Genomic DNA, 17620 nt, shown 5'->3' on the forward strand with positions numbered 1-17620 from the left:
CCCTCCAGGCGGGCCCAGGTCTCTGCTTCCAAGCTGCCACTGTCCCCAGTGCTTGTCCCCAGTGTCCCGATTCATCCCTGCCACCAAGTCTTTGTTTCTTCCTCTGCCTCTTGCAGTGGACTGTGAGCGTCTCAGAGACGGGGCCTTCACCCAGAGCATGATGCTCCAAAAGTTTGTGGGTCTTGTGGAATTAAGTGGGCCACTGAACCTAAAGATTTTTTTTTTTTTTTTAGTCTTTTTGAGACAGGGTCTCTCTACACAGTTCAGGCTGGCCTTGAATTCACAGCAATCCTTCTGTCTCAGCCTCCTGAGAGCTGGGATTACAGACATGGGCCAGCATGCCTGGCTAAAGATCTTTCACGAGCTGGATTTAATATCTTCAGAGGAAACTGTTTTACTGGAAGTAAAGACCACACTAATCTTACCCCAGCAGAAGACACAGTTCTCCACCACCACCACTACCTACCCACAAACGCACAGTTGCCGTGATCACTGCTGTGGGCAGAACAGTCTGCTGTCTTGGGTTCTATGGTTATGTTCACGCCAGCAGCTATTATCCCCTCTTTGTGAGGACAGGGATGCAACAACCTTACTCAAAAGCAGAGCCCAGTGCCCACGAGGCTTATGCCAAAACCTGGGGGATGTGGTTCTCATGTTTCTTTTTTTATTTTATTTTATTTTATTTTATTTTTTTGAGACAGGGTCTCCCTATGTAGCTCAGGTTGGCCTTGAACTATGTAGCCTAGGCTGGCCTCAAACTTCTAGTGATCCCCTTGCCTCAGCCTCCCAAGGGCTAGGGTTACAGCTGTGTGTCACCAGGCCTGGCCTCACTGTGTTTCTTTAAAAGTCCTTATTGTTCTTTTTCTGTCTTTGAATGTCACTGGCATTGTGAGCGGAAACTCACTGAGATTCTGGGTGTGAGATGGCACAGTGGGACATCCCAAAGCCACAATTCCCAGAGGGCCATCAATGGAGCCTCAAGGGAGGGGCTGCAGTGTCTATTTAGCTGTGGACAGAGGGAATCTCTTCCCAGCCCCCACACCAGTGGGAGGGGTACTTCCCTTACTACCAAGCCAGTGGAGTAAAAGAATATGACCAAGCCAAGCACGGTGGTATATACCTCTAATCCCAACACTTGGGAGGCTGAGGCAGGCAGATATTGAGTTCAAACCCAACCTGGGCAATTTAGTGACTTAGAGAGACCCTGTCTCAAAAAGACAAAAAGTTTTTAAAGGGGTGGGAATATAGCTTACATGAAGACCCAGTATCATTAAAACAAAAATTTACCTGAAGTTACCCATATTTATACCCCATATCTTCCTCCTAGACTTGGTTGTACTCCTTGGGCTTGTTTGCTTATATTTCTTCCCGGACCATCACACCCAAATCACTTGAAGACACTGTAAGTCTATAAGTTAATTTAGTTGGTAAGGTCAGTGAGCCCCGAGGGGGAGATGAGCCGAGGTTCCCACCGCCTCTCCTTTTGGGGGCCTTCTTGGATCCTATCTGGTGACACTGGGAGGTCCAGAAGGGAGGGCCTTTACATTAGGAAACAGGGAAAGGGAGGAAAGCTGAGCCCTCGCTTTCTGTGAGGTAAAGTCACGAAATAATCCTAAAGCTGAAAAATCACGCGGTCAGAAAAGGTTGTTCTTTAACAACCTGGAGCAGAGAACTCCAACTAATCAGTTAGAAGACAGAAAATACTTGCCCTGGGGGGACGTGGACAGTGGCTGGGGGGACGTGGATAGTGGCTGGGCTGACTTTGGTTTTTCAGATTGATTTGTTCATTTGCTTGAGTCCAAGACCAAGCACAACTTTTTAAAATTAAAAACTGGGGATTCTGAGGCATCGCCTAGACCGACCAGCAGACAGGAGCCCTCTGCGGGTGGCACCCAGGAGCCCGAGTGGTAAGGGCGCGGGGAGAAGCCTTCCAAAGATGCTTCTTCCAGGGGGCTGGGCCGTGGGTGCTGCTAAGTCAGGCGCAGACCTGGTCCTGCTTCCATTCTGCTTGGCTCTAGTCTCCTGGGGAGGTCAGCTAAGAACAAAGTCAGAACTCTGACCCACAGGTGCCCTAAAGGTTCCTTCCTGGGCCTCACTCTGCAAAGGACACTCCCAGCAAGGATTCTGAATTCCTCTGGCTGAGTCATGACCACACGGGAGGCTGATGCACTTTGTCCCTGGATTAGGGCGCGCGTACACGGACCCCCTTCTCCGGGACGCCTGCATTCATTTCTCTGTGTGTCCACTCAACAGGCATCTGCTGGGTATTCGGTGGATTCCAAGCTCAGCAAGAGGGCTGGGCCGCTTGATTGAAAGAGACGGTCCTGGGTTCTAGGGGAGGAAGATAGGCAACACACAAGGAAACAATAACAGAATGGGACAACTGCAAACAGCAGGAGGGACTTTAAAGACTGGCTGACGTCTGCAGGAGTGAATTCAGATAAGGCGTCCTGGTGGGCGGTATCAGCTCCTCAGCCAGCATGACGGTCATCTCGTGGTGATGTGGGGACTTGGGGATGGGCAATGTGCAGGTAGGGACACAGCACGGGGCCATGCCCTGGGGCAGCAACACTGGGCATGAGTCCTGGAAGTTGGATGACAGGACATGGTAGGAGACTGGATTTGCCTGCATGTAGGCCATGGAACTGACTGCACGAGAGGTGTTAGTTGTCACTTTTGAGGGACTGAATATACTAAAAGACAATAGCCAGGCCGTATTTAAAAACAGAACTCTGACTCTGGGAGGCTGAGGCAGGAAGATCTCAAGTTAGAGCCCAGCCTGGTCAATTTAGCAACATCCTGTCTCAAAATAAAAAAATATAAAAGGACTTAGGGTGTGACTCAGTGTGATTGTCCTGAGTTCAATCCCCAGTACTGCCACAAAACAAAACAACAACAAAACAAAACAACAAAAACCCAACAGGACTCATCTACAGTCTATAGCAAGCAGCCAGGGAACAAAACCCTAACGCCTGGCCAGCCTGAAGGTGATTAGTCCAAAACTGCCAGGATGTGGTCACTAATTGCCAGCTCCCCTTATTTCTGCCTTCCCATCCCCTACTCTCCATGTAGACCAACCAGATGTGCTCCCTGACCCAAGCACACAGTGCTATGATTTGGACATGGCCTGGTGTGTCCCCCACAAGTTCATGTGTTAGAAGCTTGGTCCTAAGGTGGCAATGCTAGAGGATGGTGTGGAACTTCTAAGAGGGAAATATTTAGGTTATTGAGAGCACTGCCCCCAAAGGAATTGATATAGTTCTCATGGGACTTTTGTTATTTCTTGTGAGAGGATTATTATAAAAGAGGGCTGAGGCAGGAGGATTCCAAATTTAGGCCCTGCCTGGGCAATTTAGTGACTTAGCAAGACTCTGTCTCAAAATTTAAAAAAAAAAAAAAGGATTTTAAATGGTTTAGGATGTAGCTCAGTGTAAAAATTATGGGTATAATCACCAATACAGAAATAAAAGAAGAAAAAGAAAGAACTGGCCAGGCATGGTGGTCATGCCTGTAATCATAGCTACTAAGAAAGCTGAGGCAGGAGAATTGAGAATCTCAAGCTTGAGTTCAACCTGGGCAACTTAGTGAGACCTTGTATTAAAATAAAAAATATATAAATATAGATATGAAGGGCTAGGGAGCCTGGTATGGTGTAATCCCAGCACCCATGTTCTGTTCTTTTCTTTCTTTTCTTTTTTTTTTTTTTTTTGTCTTTTTGAGACAGGGTCTCACTATGCAGTTCAGGCTGGCCTTGAGTTCACTTTGTAGCCCAGGCTGGTCTTGAACTTGCAACAATCCTTCTGCCTCAGCCTCCTGAGTACTGGGATTTGTTCTTTCTTTCCATTTTTTTTTTTGAGACAGGGTCACTCTATATAGCTCAGGCTGGTCTCAGACTCTCAATCCTCCTGCCTCAGCTTCCTGAGTGCTGGGATTATAAGTGTGCACTACCACCACCATGTCTGGCCATCCATCTTTCTTTTTCTCTTTTTCTTCTTTCTTTCTTCCTTTAGAATATAAGGGTTCTTGGTGTTTTGTTTTATATATGTATGTATGTATGTATGTATATATGTATATATGTATTTAGAGACAGCATCTTGCTGTTCAATTCAGGCTGGCCTTCAACTCACTATGTAGCCCAGCTTGGCCTCGAACTCCTGGCAATCCTCCTGCCTCAGCCCTCTGAGTGCTGGGATTTAGGCATGTGCCACCTTGCCCAGCAGTTCTCGGTATGTTAAATAAATTAGCTTCTTGTTTTATGTAGCTGTTACAAATATTCCTTATTGGCTTGTTTTTAAAAAATTTATCTTTGTCTTATAAAGTTTAAAAAGTTTATGTCGCCATATGTGGTTTTATATATCATGCTTACAAAGACTCTTACTATCCCACAATTATTTTCTAAAACTTACTTATCCTTTTTTCTAAAACTTTTTGTTTTTATTTTCTTACATACAAACATCTTGGAGCCATCTGGAATTATTTGGCTATCGGGAGGTAGGGATCCAATTTCTCTGTAAATATTTATTGAATGAAAGAATGAGACACTGAAGCCCCAAGTACAGTCGATGGCCTCCTAAGGAGTCGGATGAGATGGCTAACGGCGTTGTTTGTTCACTCAACAAATATTTCCCAACCACGTGCCAGCGGGGCGGAATGCAGCAGTGACTAAAATCAGATCTGGCTCCCACCCTTGTGGTTACTGCAGCTGATGGAGGAGGGAGACACTGGCCCGGCAGCGTGAGAGGATGTAAGGCGTACAGGGCGACACATGCTCTGGAAGAGCAAGCCATCAAGGAGCCCACCCCAGCCTGAGAGGGCAAGGAAGATGTCCTTGGTTAGAAAAATTTTCTGGGAAGTGGGCTTGGGCTCAGCACCATAGGAGGATGCAGGAGAGAGAGAGAGAGAGACAGAGACAGAGAGACAGAGACAGAGAGAGACAGAGACAGAGAGACAGAGACAGAGAGAGAGAGAGAGACAGAGAGAGACAGAGAGAGACAGAGAGAGAGAGAGAGAGACTGCTTTGCAGTTACAAGAAAGGCTCAACCAGCCAGGTGTGGTGGTGCACACCTGTAATCCCAGCACTTGGGAAGCTGAGGCAGGATGGTCGCTGCAAATCCCAGGCCGGCCTGGGCCACATAGTGAGTTCAAGGTGAGTCTGAACTACTTGGGAAAATCTTGTCTCAAAAAAACCAATCATGCCAGTCATGGAGGTGCACGCCTATAATCCCAGCACTCAGGAGGCTGAGGCAGGAGGATCGTTGTGAGTTTGAGGCCAGCCTGGGCTACAAAGTGAGCTCAAGGCCAGCCTGAACTGATAGTGAGACCCTATCTCAAAAAACAAAAACAGAAACAAAGAAAAAAAATCAACCAACAAATCAATCATTCAGTCAATCAATAAATATATGTCTCAACCAACCCCACAGAGAGTCTTGGAGAGATGAGATGATCCTTCAGACTTGCTCTAGGTTGAGAAAAGGGTCTGGGCCTTTGTTACCCCTCCTTGTCTTCTCCAATGGACAAGGCAATGCCCTAGGAAGCCTCTTTAGCCGGAAATGTCCCCGGGGAGATTCACCCCTGAGTACCAACTGCAGTTCTCTTAGCTGGGGGATGAGAGTCCCCATCCTGAAGTGTATGTCTGGATGATGCCCACAGGATCCACTGCAGAAGTTTTCTAGATGTTAAAAGAGTGGTCGGATGTGGTGGTACACACCCATAGTCCCAGGTACTTAAGAGGCTGAGGCAAGAGGATTGCAAGTTCCAGGTCAGTCTGAGCAGCTTGCAAGATCCTGTCATAAAAGAAAGGTTTTTTTGTTTTTTGGTTTTTTTTTTAAAGGGCTGGGCATATAGCTCAGCTGTGAAGGCTCCGGGTTTAATCCATAGTACCACAAAAAAGTTGGTCCTAGAATACTAAAGGGCAAGTAAGAGTTAAGTAGGCACAGAGAGAGGGGATTTTTCCAAGGGTCAATTTGCTTCCCTCAGCCCAGGTGCATGGGATGCTTTGGTGTGCTGGGGAGGCGGGGTGGAGTCCCATGAGACCGTCTTTAAGGAGCGGGCTCAAGGGATACCTTCACATCTGGACAGCTTGGGGTCTCTCCTCGCCAGCCTGGAGCCCGAGCTGGGTCTTAGGCACACAGTACTTGAGGAGGGGTGGTGGCCAGCTGGGTTTGGGGCAGCAGGGAAAGTTCAAGGGGACAGGGGTCAGGTGCCTCCCTAGAGAAGGCTCTGCCACCCCTGAGCTGCTCAGCACCCTCCCACCTGGGCAGCTCCAGGCCACAGAGCTCTTGGGGGTCAGCGTTGTGAGGGGTGAGATTTGTGGAGGACCAAAGAGCCTTCCTCAGCCTGGGCAAGCAGGGGCGGCTCCCTGGAGGATGCCTCCCCTGCTCTGCACTCGGGCAGATTAGTAAGCGTGAAGCAGGAGAAGGAGAAGGGTTCTTATCACAGGACCCGAGGGCTTCTGTTCAGCCATCTTCCACCCTGAAGACTCCAGCCTCAACTGCAGGGAGGGCAGGGACCTGGCCTCATTCATCTTGTGTCCCAAGGGCCTGGCACAGGCCTGGCAGGGAGTGAGCTCTCTGCAGGGAAACAGGCCATCAAATGGACTAGACCTTCTGGGCAACTGTGTTTCTCATCCAAGAGAAACCATGATATTTAAGCTTGTGTTTGATTTATTTCACTCGACATTATGGTTTCAAAGTACATCTATTTCCCTACAAACAACTCATTTAACCTTCTTTATGGCAGAGTATTACCCCCTATGTATAAATATTTTCTTTCTCCATTCATCTGAGAATGGACATACAGGCTGCTTCCAAGCTTTAGCTACTCTGAGCTGTGCTTTTATAGATTTGTAATATGTCTATATTACAGCTCACTGTAATATGATGAACTTTAATTCTTTCAGAAGATACCTAGAAGGGGAATAACTGGATGAAATGGAATTTCTATTTTTAGTTTTTCAAGGAATCTCCATGCTGATTTCCACAGTGGTTGTACCAGTTTACATTCCCATCAACAATGTAGAAGAGTTTCTTTCTCCCTGCAGCCCCACCAGCATTTGTTATTATTTCATTTGTTGATGACAGCCATTCTTTCTGGAGTAAGATGGAATCTTGGTGTTGTTTTAGTTTGCATTGCTCTAATGGCCAGAGATGGTGAATATTTCTTCATGTATTTGTTGGCCATTTGTACTTCTTCTGAGAAGTGTTTATTCTTTTGGTTTTGTTTTTTGAGACAGGGTCTTGCTGTGTAGCCCAGGCTAGCTTTGAACTCACTATGTAGCCCAGGCTGTCCTTGAATTCCTGGCTCTCCTCCTGCCTCAGCCTCTTGAGTGTCAGGATTACAGGCATGTGCCACCACTCCTGATGGCCATGACAATATTTAGGTGTGGTAAATATTTAGGTCTGTGTTTCCAGACAGACAGGCGGATGGATAATGTCTCCTTTCTTCTTGTTAGAAAGCTTGGATCCAGGTCCAAACTACAAGTATAGCTGGGAACAAATTCCCAGGAGGCAGGTATCCAGGCCGGGTGAGATGGCCCCACACAAGCAAGCCCTTCAGAGTTTCCCGGAAAGACCTAGTTAGCTGGCCTCCGAGCAACCTCCGACCCAAAGATAGGACAATCCGATAGGAGAAGCAGCTGAAAAAGGAAGGCTTAGGAACACCTTGAGGTTCTAGGAGGCAAAGGTGGGAATCACAGAGAAGGTAAGACGCCCCAACTCGGGCCCAGGGAAGCCGCGCAGGGCTGTAATGGGTCCCAGCCCTGAAACCTCTTGGTGAAGGCTGGGGCAGAGCTGGGGTGGTGGGGCCAGTGAGGGGAGCTCAGCTGAGAAGGACAAGGGGACTCTAAATCACTTGGCCAGAGGTGGAGTCTGGGGCAAGTAGACAAGCAAGAGGGAGCACTGGCTCCAGGCTGTGAGCGGGCCACAGGGTGACTCTGTCCTGCGGGCCCACAGCCTGGCGCCAGGCAAGCGTGAGGGAGCAGTCAGAGAAAGAAGGGGCTGAGGAGGAGGAAGAAAGGCAGGGAGGGAGAGACAAGGAAATAAGGGAGATCCCTGAGAAAAACAGCGTCCTTAGGAACGGAAAGATGATGGAACGCGAAACATGATTAGTTAAAGCAGGCACATAAATAGAGGCCCATATGCCAAGGTTCTATTTGTTCCGTGACAGTGTAAAAACTGCACTTTTCAACATGGAAAAACAAACAAACAAAAAGCCGTGTGTACCATCTCCTGGTGCGCCCTTCTGCCACTGCGTCAGGGCCCGCCCCCGTCGAGCCCCGCCCAGCTGGGGCAGGCAGACGGATCAGGCGAGGCTGCTAGAGCTGAGACCCGAAGTCAAGCTGGAGGCCAGGAACCTTGGCAAGGGGATGAGATGCGGACGAATGATCCTCCTGCGTCCAGCTCTAGGCTCTGTGGCTGGCATGACTGATCCTTACAGTGAGTCTGTGAGGTGGGAACTACTGGACCCATTTCACAGATGAGCAAATTGAGCTGTGACAGGTCAAGGAATTTGACTGGTGTCACACCGCTAATAAGCAGCAGAATGACAGTCTGCACCCAGATCCACCATACTCTCCCTGTAGGTCTCTGAACAAGAGGTCGAGGCCAAGCCAGCAGCCTCAGGGGACAACTGTTGGAGACCACTACGAAGTGGCTCTGAGCTGGACTTAATATTAACCAATTGGCTTTCCGCGCTTTACTTGTGAGTTGTCTGAAGCTTAGGCACCTTGTCTGAAAATAGGCAATGGACTCATAGTAAGTAAATCTCCGAGTCCCTGGTCACCCTGAGGCCCATGAAGCTGTGACACCTCACCTCAAGGAACAAGATAAGGCTACAGCTGAGGACGTTTGACTCCAACCCCAATTAACTACAAGGAGACTGCAGCTGCAGGCATCTCACTCCTGCTGTAAAGGCCTTCCTGGAGATAACATAGGTGTCCTAAATTAACATAACGTATTACTTGAAAAAGTCTTGCCCAGATTCCCGCCTTTCCTTGAGTATCCTCCCCCTCTGTTTGTAAACCAAATAAATACGGGCTACCCAGAGAAGTCTTTGTCTAAACTCAGAGAATATCGAAACTGTAAGAGAGTTAGCCCCTCCTGGAGCCCTGAAATCATTTCCACTGCCTCATTTATTTAAGCCTTCACCATCCACTCGCTTGGGAGATTGCAGGCCTGATCAGCCCGCAATGACTAAGGGTTATTTAACCCGATAGACAATGCCAAGGCTTTGGAAGTCAGGGCACCAGTGGGCAGGCCCTTGTGTTTGTCCATCCACAGCTCTCCCCTGTCTGGCAGCAAGCCAGCTTTCTGGCAGGAAATTCGTTTTGCATGCTTCTGGGGAGCCAACCCTGTTAAAACACACACCTACAGCTATTTTGGGGTGTTTTGTTTTGTTTTTGAGACAGGGTCTCCCTATATAGTTTAGGCTGGTCTTGGACTCACTGTGTAGCCCAAGGTGGCCTCAAACTCACCACGATTCTTCTGCCTCAGCCTCTCCAGGGCTGGGGCCATAGGCCACCACGCTGGGCTCACATCTGCAGCCTTCGGCTCAGGTATAGGCATGTGGTCAGACAGGCCAGCCCAAGCTCTTCCTTAGGTTTCTGTGCTGAATCTATTGGGAGAGATGATCTTCTCTACTGACGTGCTAAACAATTTGGAACAGAACTGAGGCTGTCATGCTAACCCCTTTCCCTCTCTCTTTCTCTCTCTTGCTCCAGTATTGAGGGTTGAGACCGGGGCCTCACGCATGCTAGGCAAGAGCTCTACCACAGAGCTACATCTTCAGCTCTTTTTATTTTATTATGATTTGCCCAGCCTGGCCTCAAACTTGTGATCCTCCTGCCTCAGGAGGGATTGCGGGCATGCTCCACGATACCCGGTGGCTGGTACGGATTTCTTGTTGTAGGAAGAAGGCCAGCTGTGGATTCAAACCAATAGAGAGAGGACGGCAGAAAAGAGATGTAAGACAAGACCTTCATGATCCCTTTCAACCCAAGCAAATGTATGCTGAGAAAAGTTGGCACACCCAGTGCAGAAGATGGGAGGTGGGGGCTGGGAGCTCAGCCAGACCTGGCACCATCCGAGCAGGGCTGAAGGCGGCAGGGAGAGAAAGGGAGCACCTACGGCCTCAGTCTGGGACCATCTCATCCACCTCCCACCAGCCTTCCACGTGACTCTGTCCCTGGGGTGTGCTGCTCTGATCTCGGGCCTGCCATCTGCGGAGAGATGTACTCGTTTGCAGAACTACACCAGAGACTGCTTGTTCCTGGGAAACTGCAGAGAAATGGGAAATTTTCCAGTGGAATAATTATAAAGAGATCTTTCCCAGTCTACAGAGGGAGGAGGGGCAGCCCATCTCCGAGCATACGCAGGAGACGCCTTACCTGTGTCATCCTGAGCTATTGAGCTTTCAAGTAGTGATAGGAGGCCCGACGGCAGGCGTCCCTCACCCAAGGATGAATTTTTGGCCTGAAAGAAACATCCCAGTTAATCCTTGTAAGAGTCCAATGAGGAAAGACTGAGAGGGAAGGAGACGGTGCTCAGACAGGGGCCTGGGCACTGCAATGCCCCCAGAGTCCGTCAGTGGTAAAGGCAGGATTCAGTACACATCTGCATGCGTGATAGCTTGTGTCCTGGTTGTCGCCCTAGACCAGTGATGGCAAACCTTTAAGAGGCCACAGGCCCAAACTGCAACCCCAAACCCACCGATTTATTGCAAAGCGCCAGAACTGCAGTTGAGCCTGAAAGCTCGTCTTCGGGGGCAACGCCGATGCAACCTGGCCCTCGGGCCAACAGAGAGGACAGTGAGTACCTGCTGCAGCACAGATGTCACACGTTCTCCACCACTGTCCTAGACTGATGGGAGTCACTGTCTCCACAGGAAGTGCCTATGCTGGGAGCCTCTGGGAACCTGGAGTGGAGGAGATGCAAAGAGCAGGCAGAATCCTATGATTTACATTAGGAAGATGGGAAGAATTCAGTGACAAGGGCTGCGTAACTGCGTAACCCAGGAAAGGCTTGGAATGAACGCTTGATCCGAAAGTCCTGTCCTTGGGAGTGGACTGCATCCCTGTGTGAGACCGGCCGGACAGGGCTGTGATGAGGAGGCCTGACGCTGCCAGAGGAGGGCATGTGTCTGCGTGGGGCGAGGGAGGCAAGGCGAGGGAACAGCAAGAGGACTTGGGATGGACAAGAAGCTTCCTGGAGGGCAAGAGAGAGGCAGCCCAGCGGCCGAGAAGCCTCGCAAACTCCCTGCTGCTGGCCCAAGTCAAAGCACCAGGCTCCGGGGAAAGCCGGCCCCAAGTTGAACTCCTAGCTCCACTCTGTGACCCTGGCTTGATTCATTCCACCCTCTGCGGTTGGCATCTGCCTTCACTGCAGGCCTTCTGTGGGCACTGCCCTGCCCCAGAGTCTGGCACTGAGTGCAGCATGGGTAAGGAGGACCCGGACAGAGATAGACCCCCCCCTTGTGCCTGGGGGGCTTGAGCCTGAAAGGAGGAGCCTCCCCCACCCTCTGCCCTTCCCCTAGGAGGGGCTGAGCTGGGGACAACTTTCTACTTGTCAGAGTCCCTCTCCAACACAGGAGAGGACAAGAGAGAGACGGGAGGCTCAGGTGTCTGAACACTCAGCCTTGTCACAATTTTTACCTAGAACTTTGGAATCATTCTTAGAGGGAAAATTCTAACTCTGAAGCTCCCTCACTGTGTGGGCTGAGGGAAGACAAGTCGTAAGCGAGCCTTTGTTCAGGCAGCCCCTGTATTTTGGGGAGAAACACTTCTATGGGCATTGGCTGAGTAGAGGGTTGACCAGACCCTGATCTGAGTTGACCTGAATTAGCTATCCATGGCTGCCTTGGGTGTAGATAGATAGCAGTTTGCTACCCAGTGTTATTTTTAAGAGACAAGATTCTCTCCCCCGTGGTAGAGAGCCATGGACCGCACTGCTTTGAAAATCCTGTGCTCCTGGGAAGACAGTATGCACCTGTGAGCTTGTGAGTGTGTGGACATGCACAGGGCTGGGGCGGCGGCAGGTACGGGGTGTGTGTGGTGGGGGAGGCTTTCTGTCCTACATTTACAGAAAGGATGCTGAGGCCTCTCCATTTCCTGTTGGGCTTTGAAACCTTCAGGACCAGACAGGGAGCACTGAGCCCCGTCAGGCAGTTGTGCTGACACCCCGAATCACCCCAGGAGGAGGACTTCAGCTTGCTTCACATGCGGCTGCAGACCTGGATTCTCCCAGGTTGCCTTGAGAGGGGTGGAATTTGCTCCAGGATGAGGCCAGCCAGCCCCTCAAGCAGTTCTGCTAGAAATGGGCAAATCTGAGGGCACCAAGCATAGATCCAAAGCAAAGGGCTTAAAGGCTGCCCTCCCTATCTGCAGGGAGAAAAAGGGCAGCTCCTCAAGATACGCAAAGAAAAACAAAACAAAACCAGGCAAGGAGCGCACTCCTGTAACCTCAGCTACTCAGGAGGGTGGGGCTGGAGGACCCATACATTCAAGGCTAAAAGAGAGAGAAAGAAGCTCAGGCAAGGTGGGGCTCGGTAGTCTAGCTGATTTTCTCCTGAAGCAGACATTGTTAACGTGTGTGTGTGTGTGTGTGTTACTGGGGATTGAACCCAGGGCCTTTATACCGTGCTATATCTCCAGTGTTTTGTGTTTGCTTTTTTACCTTGAGAGGGGGTCTTACTAGTCACTAAGTTGTCCAGGCTGGTCTTGAACTTGCAATCCTCCTGCCTCAGCCTCCCATAGTGCTGGGATTACTGTAGGCCTGCACCACCCAGCCTGGCCAACTTCCAGGTTTAAGTCCAGTCCTCCAAACTTGCAGTTCCCTCCTGCTACTTCCGTGCCTTGGGGAACACCAGCTGACCACTGCAGCCCATCTGCCAAGGGGCGCTGAAGGGCAGCCAGTGTCCCAGCGTGGGACAGAGCCACTGATGAGCATGCTTCCCTCTCTAGGTCTCTGAAGGTGCAGCTTCACTGCAGGAGAGACAAGCAGCAAAAAATAGAGGTTTCGTGGAACGACAAAGGACTTGAAGCACTGAGGTCATGGCAGTCACAGCCTCAAACACAAACACAAACACAGGGAACAGGACAGAGATAAACTCCCCACCCCTGGTCCTAGAGGGGAACAAACTCGGAAGCTGGAGTGCAGCCAGCACAGTGTAAAGGCACCGGCGGCCGGGCATGAGCTGTTCAGTGGTCAGAACTCCTTCAGTTGCAAGGGACTCGATTCCTACTGGTACTATCTTTAGATAGAAAAGGGAGGTGTTGGAAGGAGGGGCCCAGGCGCACAGGGAGCCACGGGCGAGGCGGGGAGCACCGGTCTTCGGAATGACTCGCTCCCTTCCCGTAGGCCCCCAGAGGGAGGGCCTCCGGCGCACGGGGAGCCACGGGCAGGGAGCACCGGTCTTCGGACCAGCTCGCTCCCTCCCTTGTAGGTGCCTGGAAAGAGGGCCGCCGGTGCAGGGGGATCCACATGGCGGCGAGTGCTGTTGCGCGCGGCCCTCAGGCCGGCCGCTGCCACTCAATTGAGAACTACCGTGACACAGAGAAACAATGACACAATTGGCCCACCATGCACCAGCTGCAGATGCCCACCCAAAGACGTGTGTGAATCATTCAAACTTTGAACAACCCCTGGGAATACATGCCATACAACGGGTCACTCTTGCTCCTGCCATTGAGAACCAGAAAAGTCCAGAGTCAGCGGAGGAGCAGCTGCTGAACAAGGACTCGGAGAACATGAGAATGCAGACTAAGCCTGAGGGGTCAGAGGTCCTATGGACTGGGGTCATGAGAGCCACTCAGAAGCTGGAAACCAGGAGGACCTTGCACAATACCTGTGGAGATTCCCTGGAAGCCATTCTTCTCCTGACAGTACAGGCTGCAGTGGAGCTCCGGAGAAGTCTGTAGCAGGATTCCTGCTGCCTGTGCTGACAGTTGGGGAGAGGACACTAACTGGTTGTGGGGTCCCAATGCGATGGGAGGCTGGAGAGAAAATGCTACAAAAAATGGCTTTGGCCCCAGACGGCTCACTTGATTTTTGACAACCCTTAGGCTGTAACTACTTGTTAGATCCTTCTTGCGTATCTCTGTCTTCCTGAGAAACCACTTAGAAGATACCACCATGTATTACAGCAGCCATTGATATTTTCCTACTAATCTATCCATAACTCTGTAATGTTTGTATGGTCCCTATCCTATTTCATAAATGGATGCATGTTTATTATTATGTGTTTCCTACAACAACCACTGAGAATAGTTAATGATTATTCAATAGGTCACTCATGTATAGCTCTATTTATTTTCTTTAGAAGCCACTTTGAAGATACCAAAGTACAGTACAACAACTATTGATAATCTTCTACCTCTTTTGTCTGTAACTTACTATTATTTGTCTATTTGTTTTCCTGAGAAACTATCTTGTAGATAACAATATGTACAACAATAACCATTGATAATTTCCTACTACTTCATCTGTAATTTGGTAAGCTCCCCCTATTATTATGTTATCCTTCTTTTACTCTTTAAAATTAAAAAAAAAAAGGGAGGTGTTGGTGCCTGTAACCAAGACATTCGAGGAATTTGGGCACAGCCAGATCTAATGACATCATGATAGCCTCTGTCTCTCTGCTTCTCAGATCCACCTGCCTTTGCCTAACTTCATTCATCCATGGTGGTAAGATGTCTCCCACACACGCCGTGGTACACGCTTATAATCCCAGCACTCGGGAGGCTGCAGCAGGAGAATCTCCTGGAGATCAAGGCCAGCCTGGGCTACACAGTGAGACCTTGTCTCAAAAAAAAACAAAAAGTTCTGAACGTGAGCCCCTCTGCCCCAGGGGTTCCCTGTGCCTCTCTACCTTTACCCCAAGCCTTATAGTCAGATGTCCTGCACTCATCAGCTCCTCCTGTTGTACCCTAGGCCCCACTTTTCTCGGGCTTGGTTTTGAGCCCTATATTGTCTCCTTCATTTTTAAAAATTTATTGAAATTAAATGAGTTAGTGCTCATAAATGATATGAATGGGGAAATTTTCACTTTTCCAATTATATCAGCAAGTGATATTAAAAAAAAAAAAGATGTCTCCCACGGCTCCAGGTTTACATGGTCTTTGAAGCTGTCTTTCTGGAGACAGATTCCATTCCAGAGTCCGTGAGGAAACTTCCAAAAGGATGTGAACTTGTGGAGTTTAATAGAGAGAGACAGGGTGCATCCCCTAATCCCCACGAGCAGACCTAGGGTCTAGATCTTGGCTTCTGAATGTAATTACTAAAAGGAGCTAAAATAACTTAGGGAAAATGGCTGGCTCCAAGGCAGAGCCTGGGAAAGTACAAACAAACCCAAAATATCTTATGAAGCCAGAAAGCAAGGAAGTACTTGAAGGACAGGGACATGTCAAAAGGACACAAAAGCCATCTTGAAGGAACTGCTACTGGCCACATCTGGGACAATTTGAGCATCCAAGTAAGTAATCATAGATTACAGCACAACAGACAAAGTGGGTAGCAAGAGGTCTATACTGATATAAATAAGTAAACAAATAAATTGAATGCTTAATGAGAAATAGGCTATTTACATTATCTCAAAGTAACTCTGTCAAAAACATGCATAAATTAGCAGGGAGATATGAGTAACTCCACAATGTAGAAGGCTGTCCAGCATCACGTAAACCCAGTGACAAAGTGCACACCCTCAGTAACGGGGCAAATCAAAATTGCACTGCTTGCTAGAAGAATGACAAGAACTCAGCTGCACTTGGGGGACATTCCTACCAAAGATGCCCAGTGCGCTAACTCTTATCATAAAGAGACCTTAGACAAATCCCAAGCCAACAGCCTTCTACTAAACAAGTGGCTGGTGGTCCTCACAGGGTCCAGGTCACTAGTCAAGAAAAGATGAAGGAATCGGTCCAGACTAAAAGGCACTGAGTCACGACAAGTGCACTGTGAGACTCTGAACAGATCCTTATATATAAAACAGCAGTCCCCAACCCTTTTGGCACTGGGGATCAGTTTTATAGAAGGCAATTTTTCCACCGAATGAGGATGGGAGTTGATTTTGGGATGATTCAAATGCATTTCATTTATTGTGCACTTTTTTCTGTTATTGTTATATTCTCTTAAGGAACTTACAGCTCAGCTCCCTGGCATGCGTAGTTCACAGTAGGGCTCGCGCTCCTAGGAGAATCCAAGGCCACCGCTGATCTGACAGGAGCTTGGGTGAGCTACGGGGCAGCTGTAAATACAGTTGGAGCTTCAGGCCTTCGCCCACAGCTTACCTCTTGCTGTGTGGCCTGGGGCAAATGGCTGGGGTTGGGGACCTTTGTGTAAGGGATATTATGGGCACAGTGAGGGAAACTTAAAGGAGATATCAGGATTCAATAGTGGTAACATACTCACCTTGGTTTCCTGATTTGGACAGTTCTGTAGTAGAATGTCTTTGTAGGAAATTCACATTGAGGTATACTTGGAGATGACAGACACATTGTCAGCAAACATAGTCTCAGATGATACAGGAAAATGGTGACCTTTAAACTATACTTTCAACTTTTCTGTAATTTTTTTACATACCTCTGAAAGGATTCTGACTGTCCCTACTTGGGACTCATATCTACTCTAAACCAACTGATGTGGCCAGACGTTTGAGATTCTATTTGGGTGATGCGCCCAGTCCAGAGGCAGGGCACATGGGCTAGGGGTGGACAGTGAAGTGACCACTCACCAGGATCTGATGGACTGAAAAACAGTAGTTTCCTAAGGGAGGGGATTCAGGACAGACCAAAAAAAAAAGTCACAGCTGTCCACTCCATTCACGGTACACTATTATTAGTAACTCTTAGAAAATAATGTGGTTGCTTTGAAGCACTTAACCTTTGGCACTGTAACTCTACTTCTTGGAAATATATTTTAAGAAAATAATCCCAACATGGAGTAAGGGAAGCTCCACATTCAAAGATGTTGATTCCAGCCAGGCTGGTGGCCCACACCTGTAACCCAGCATTCAGGAGGCTGGAGCAGGAAGATAGTGAGTTTGAGGCCAACTTGGATTACCTAGCAAGTTCAAGGCCAGCCTGGACTTACAATGCGACTCTGCCCAAAAAAAGTTGGTTCCAGTGTTATTTAAGGTGATGGAACCGGGCATGATGGTGCACATCTGTAATCCCAGCACTCGGGAGGCTGAGGCAGGAGAATTGTTGCAAGTTCAAGACCAGCCTGGGCTACAAAGTGAGCTCAAGATCAGTCTGAACTGCACAGTGAGACCCTGTCTCAAAAAGACAAAAATAAAATAATATGAAATAAATTAAATTTTAAAAAATAAAGGGATGGAAAACTGAAAGCCACGTAATAGTCCTAGTATGAAAGACAGGCCAAGGAAGCCCGGCCTGTGGCTGGCTATATGTCCAGCTCTGAGGCTGTGAGCACACTGCCAGGGAATGTCCTAACCATAGGCCTCCACATCTCCCCCATTCAAGTGAGATTATCTGTCTACCCAACTGTGCAGGCCACTCAGTTCCTCTCAGCATTAGCAGCCACCCCTTCCCGTCCTTCTCCCCTTCCCCTCTGCCTGGTGCCTCTCTGGGTGGACAGATAGACAGAGCGCCAGGGATGTGCACCCTCTGTGG

The sequence above is a fragment of the Chinchilla lanigera genome, unplaced genomic scaffold (assembly GCF_000276665.1).
Source record: "Chinchilla lanigera isolate Chin_1 unplaced genomic scaffold, ChiLan1.0 scaffold00080, whole genome shotgun sequence".
Classification (NCBI taxonomy): Eukaryota; Metazoa; Chordata; class Mammalia; order Rodentia; family Chinchillidae; genus Chinchilla; species Chinchilla lanigera.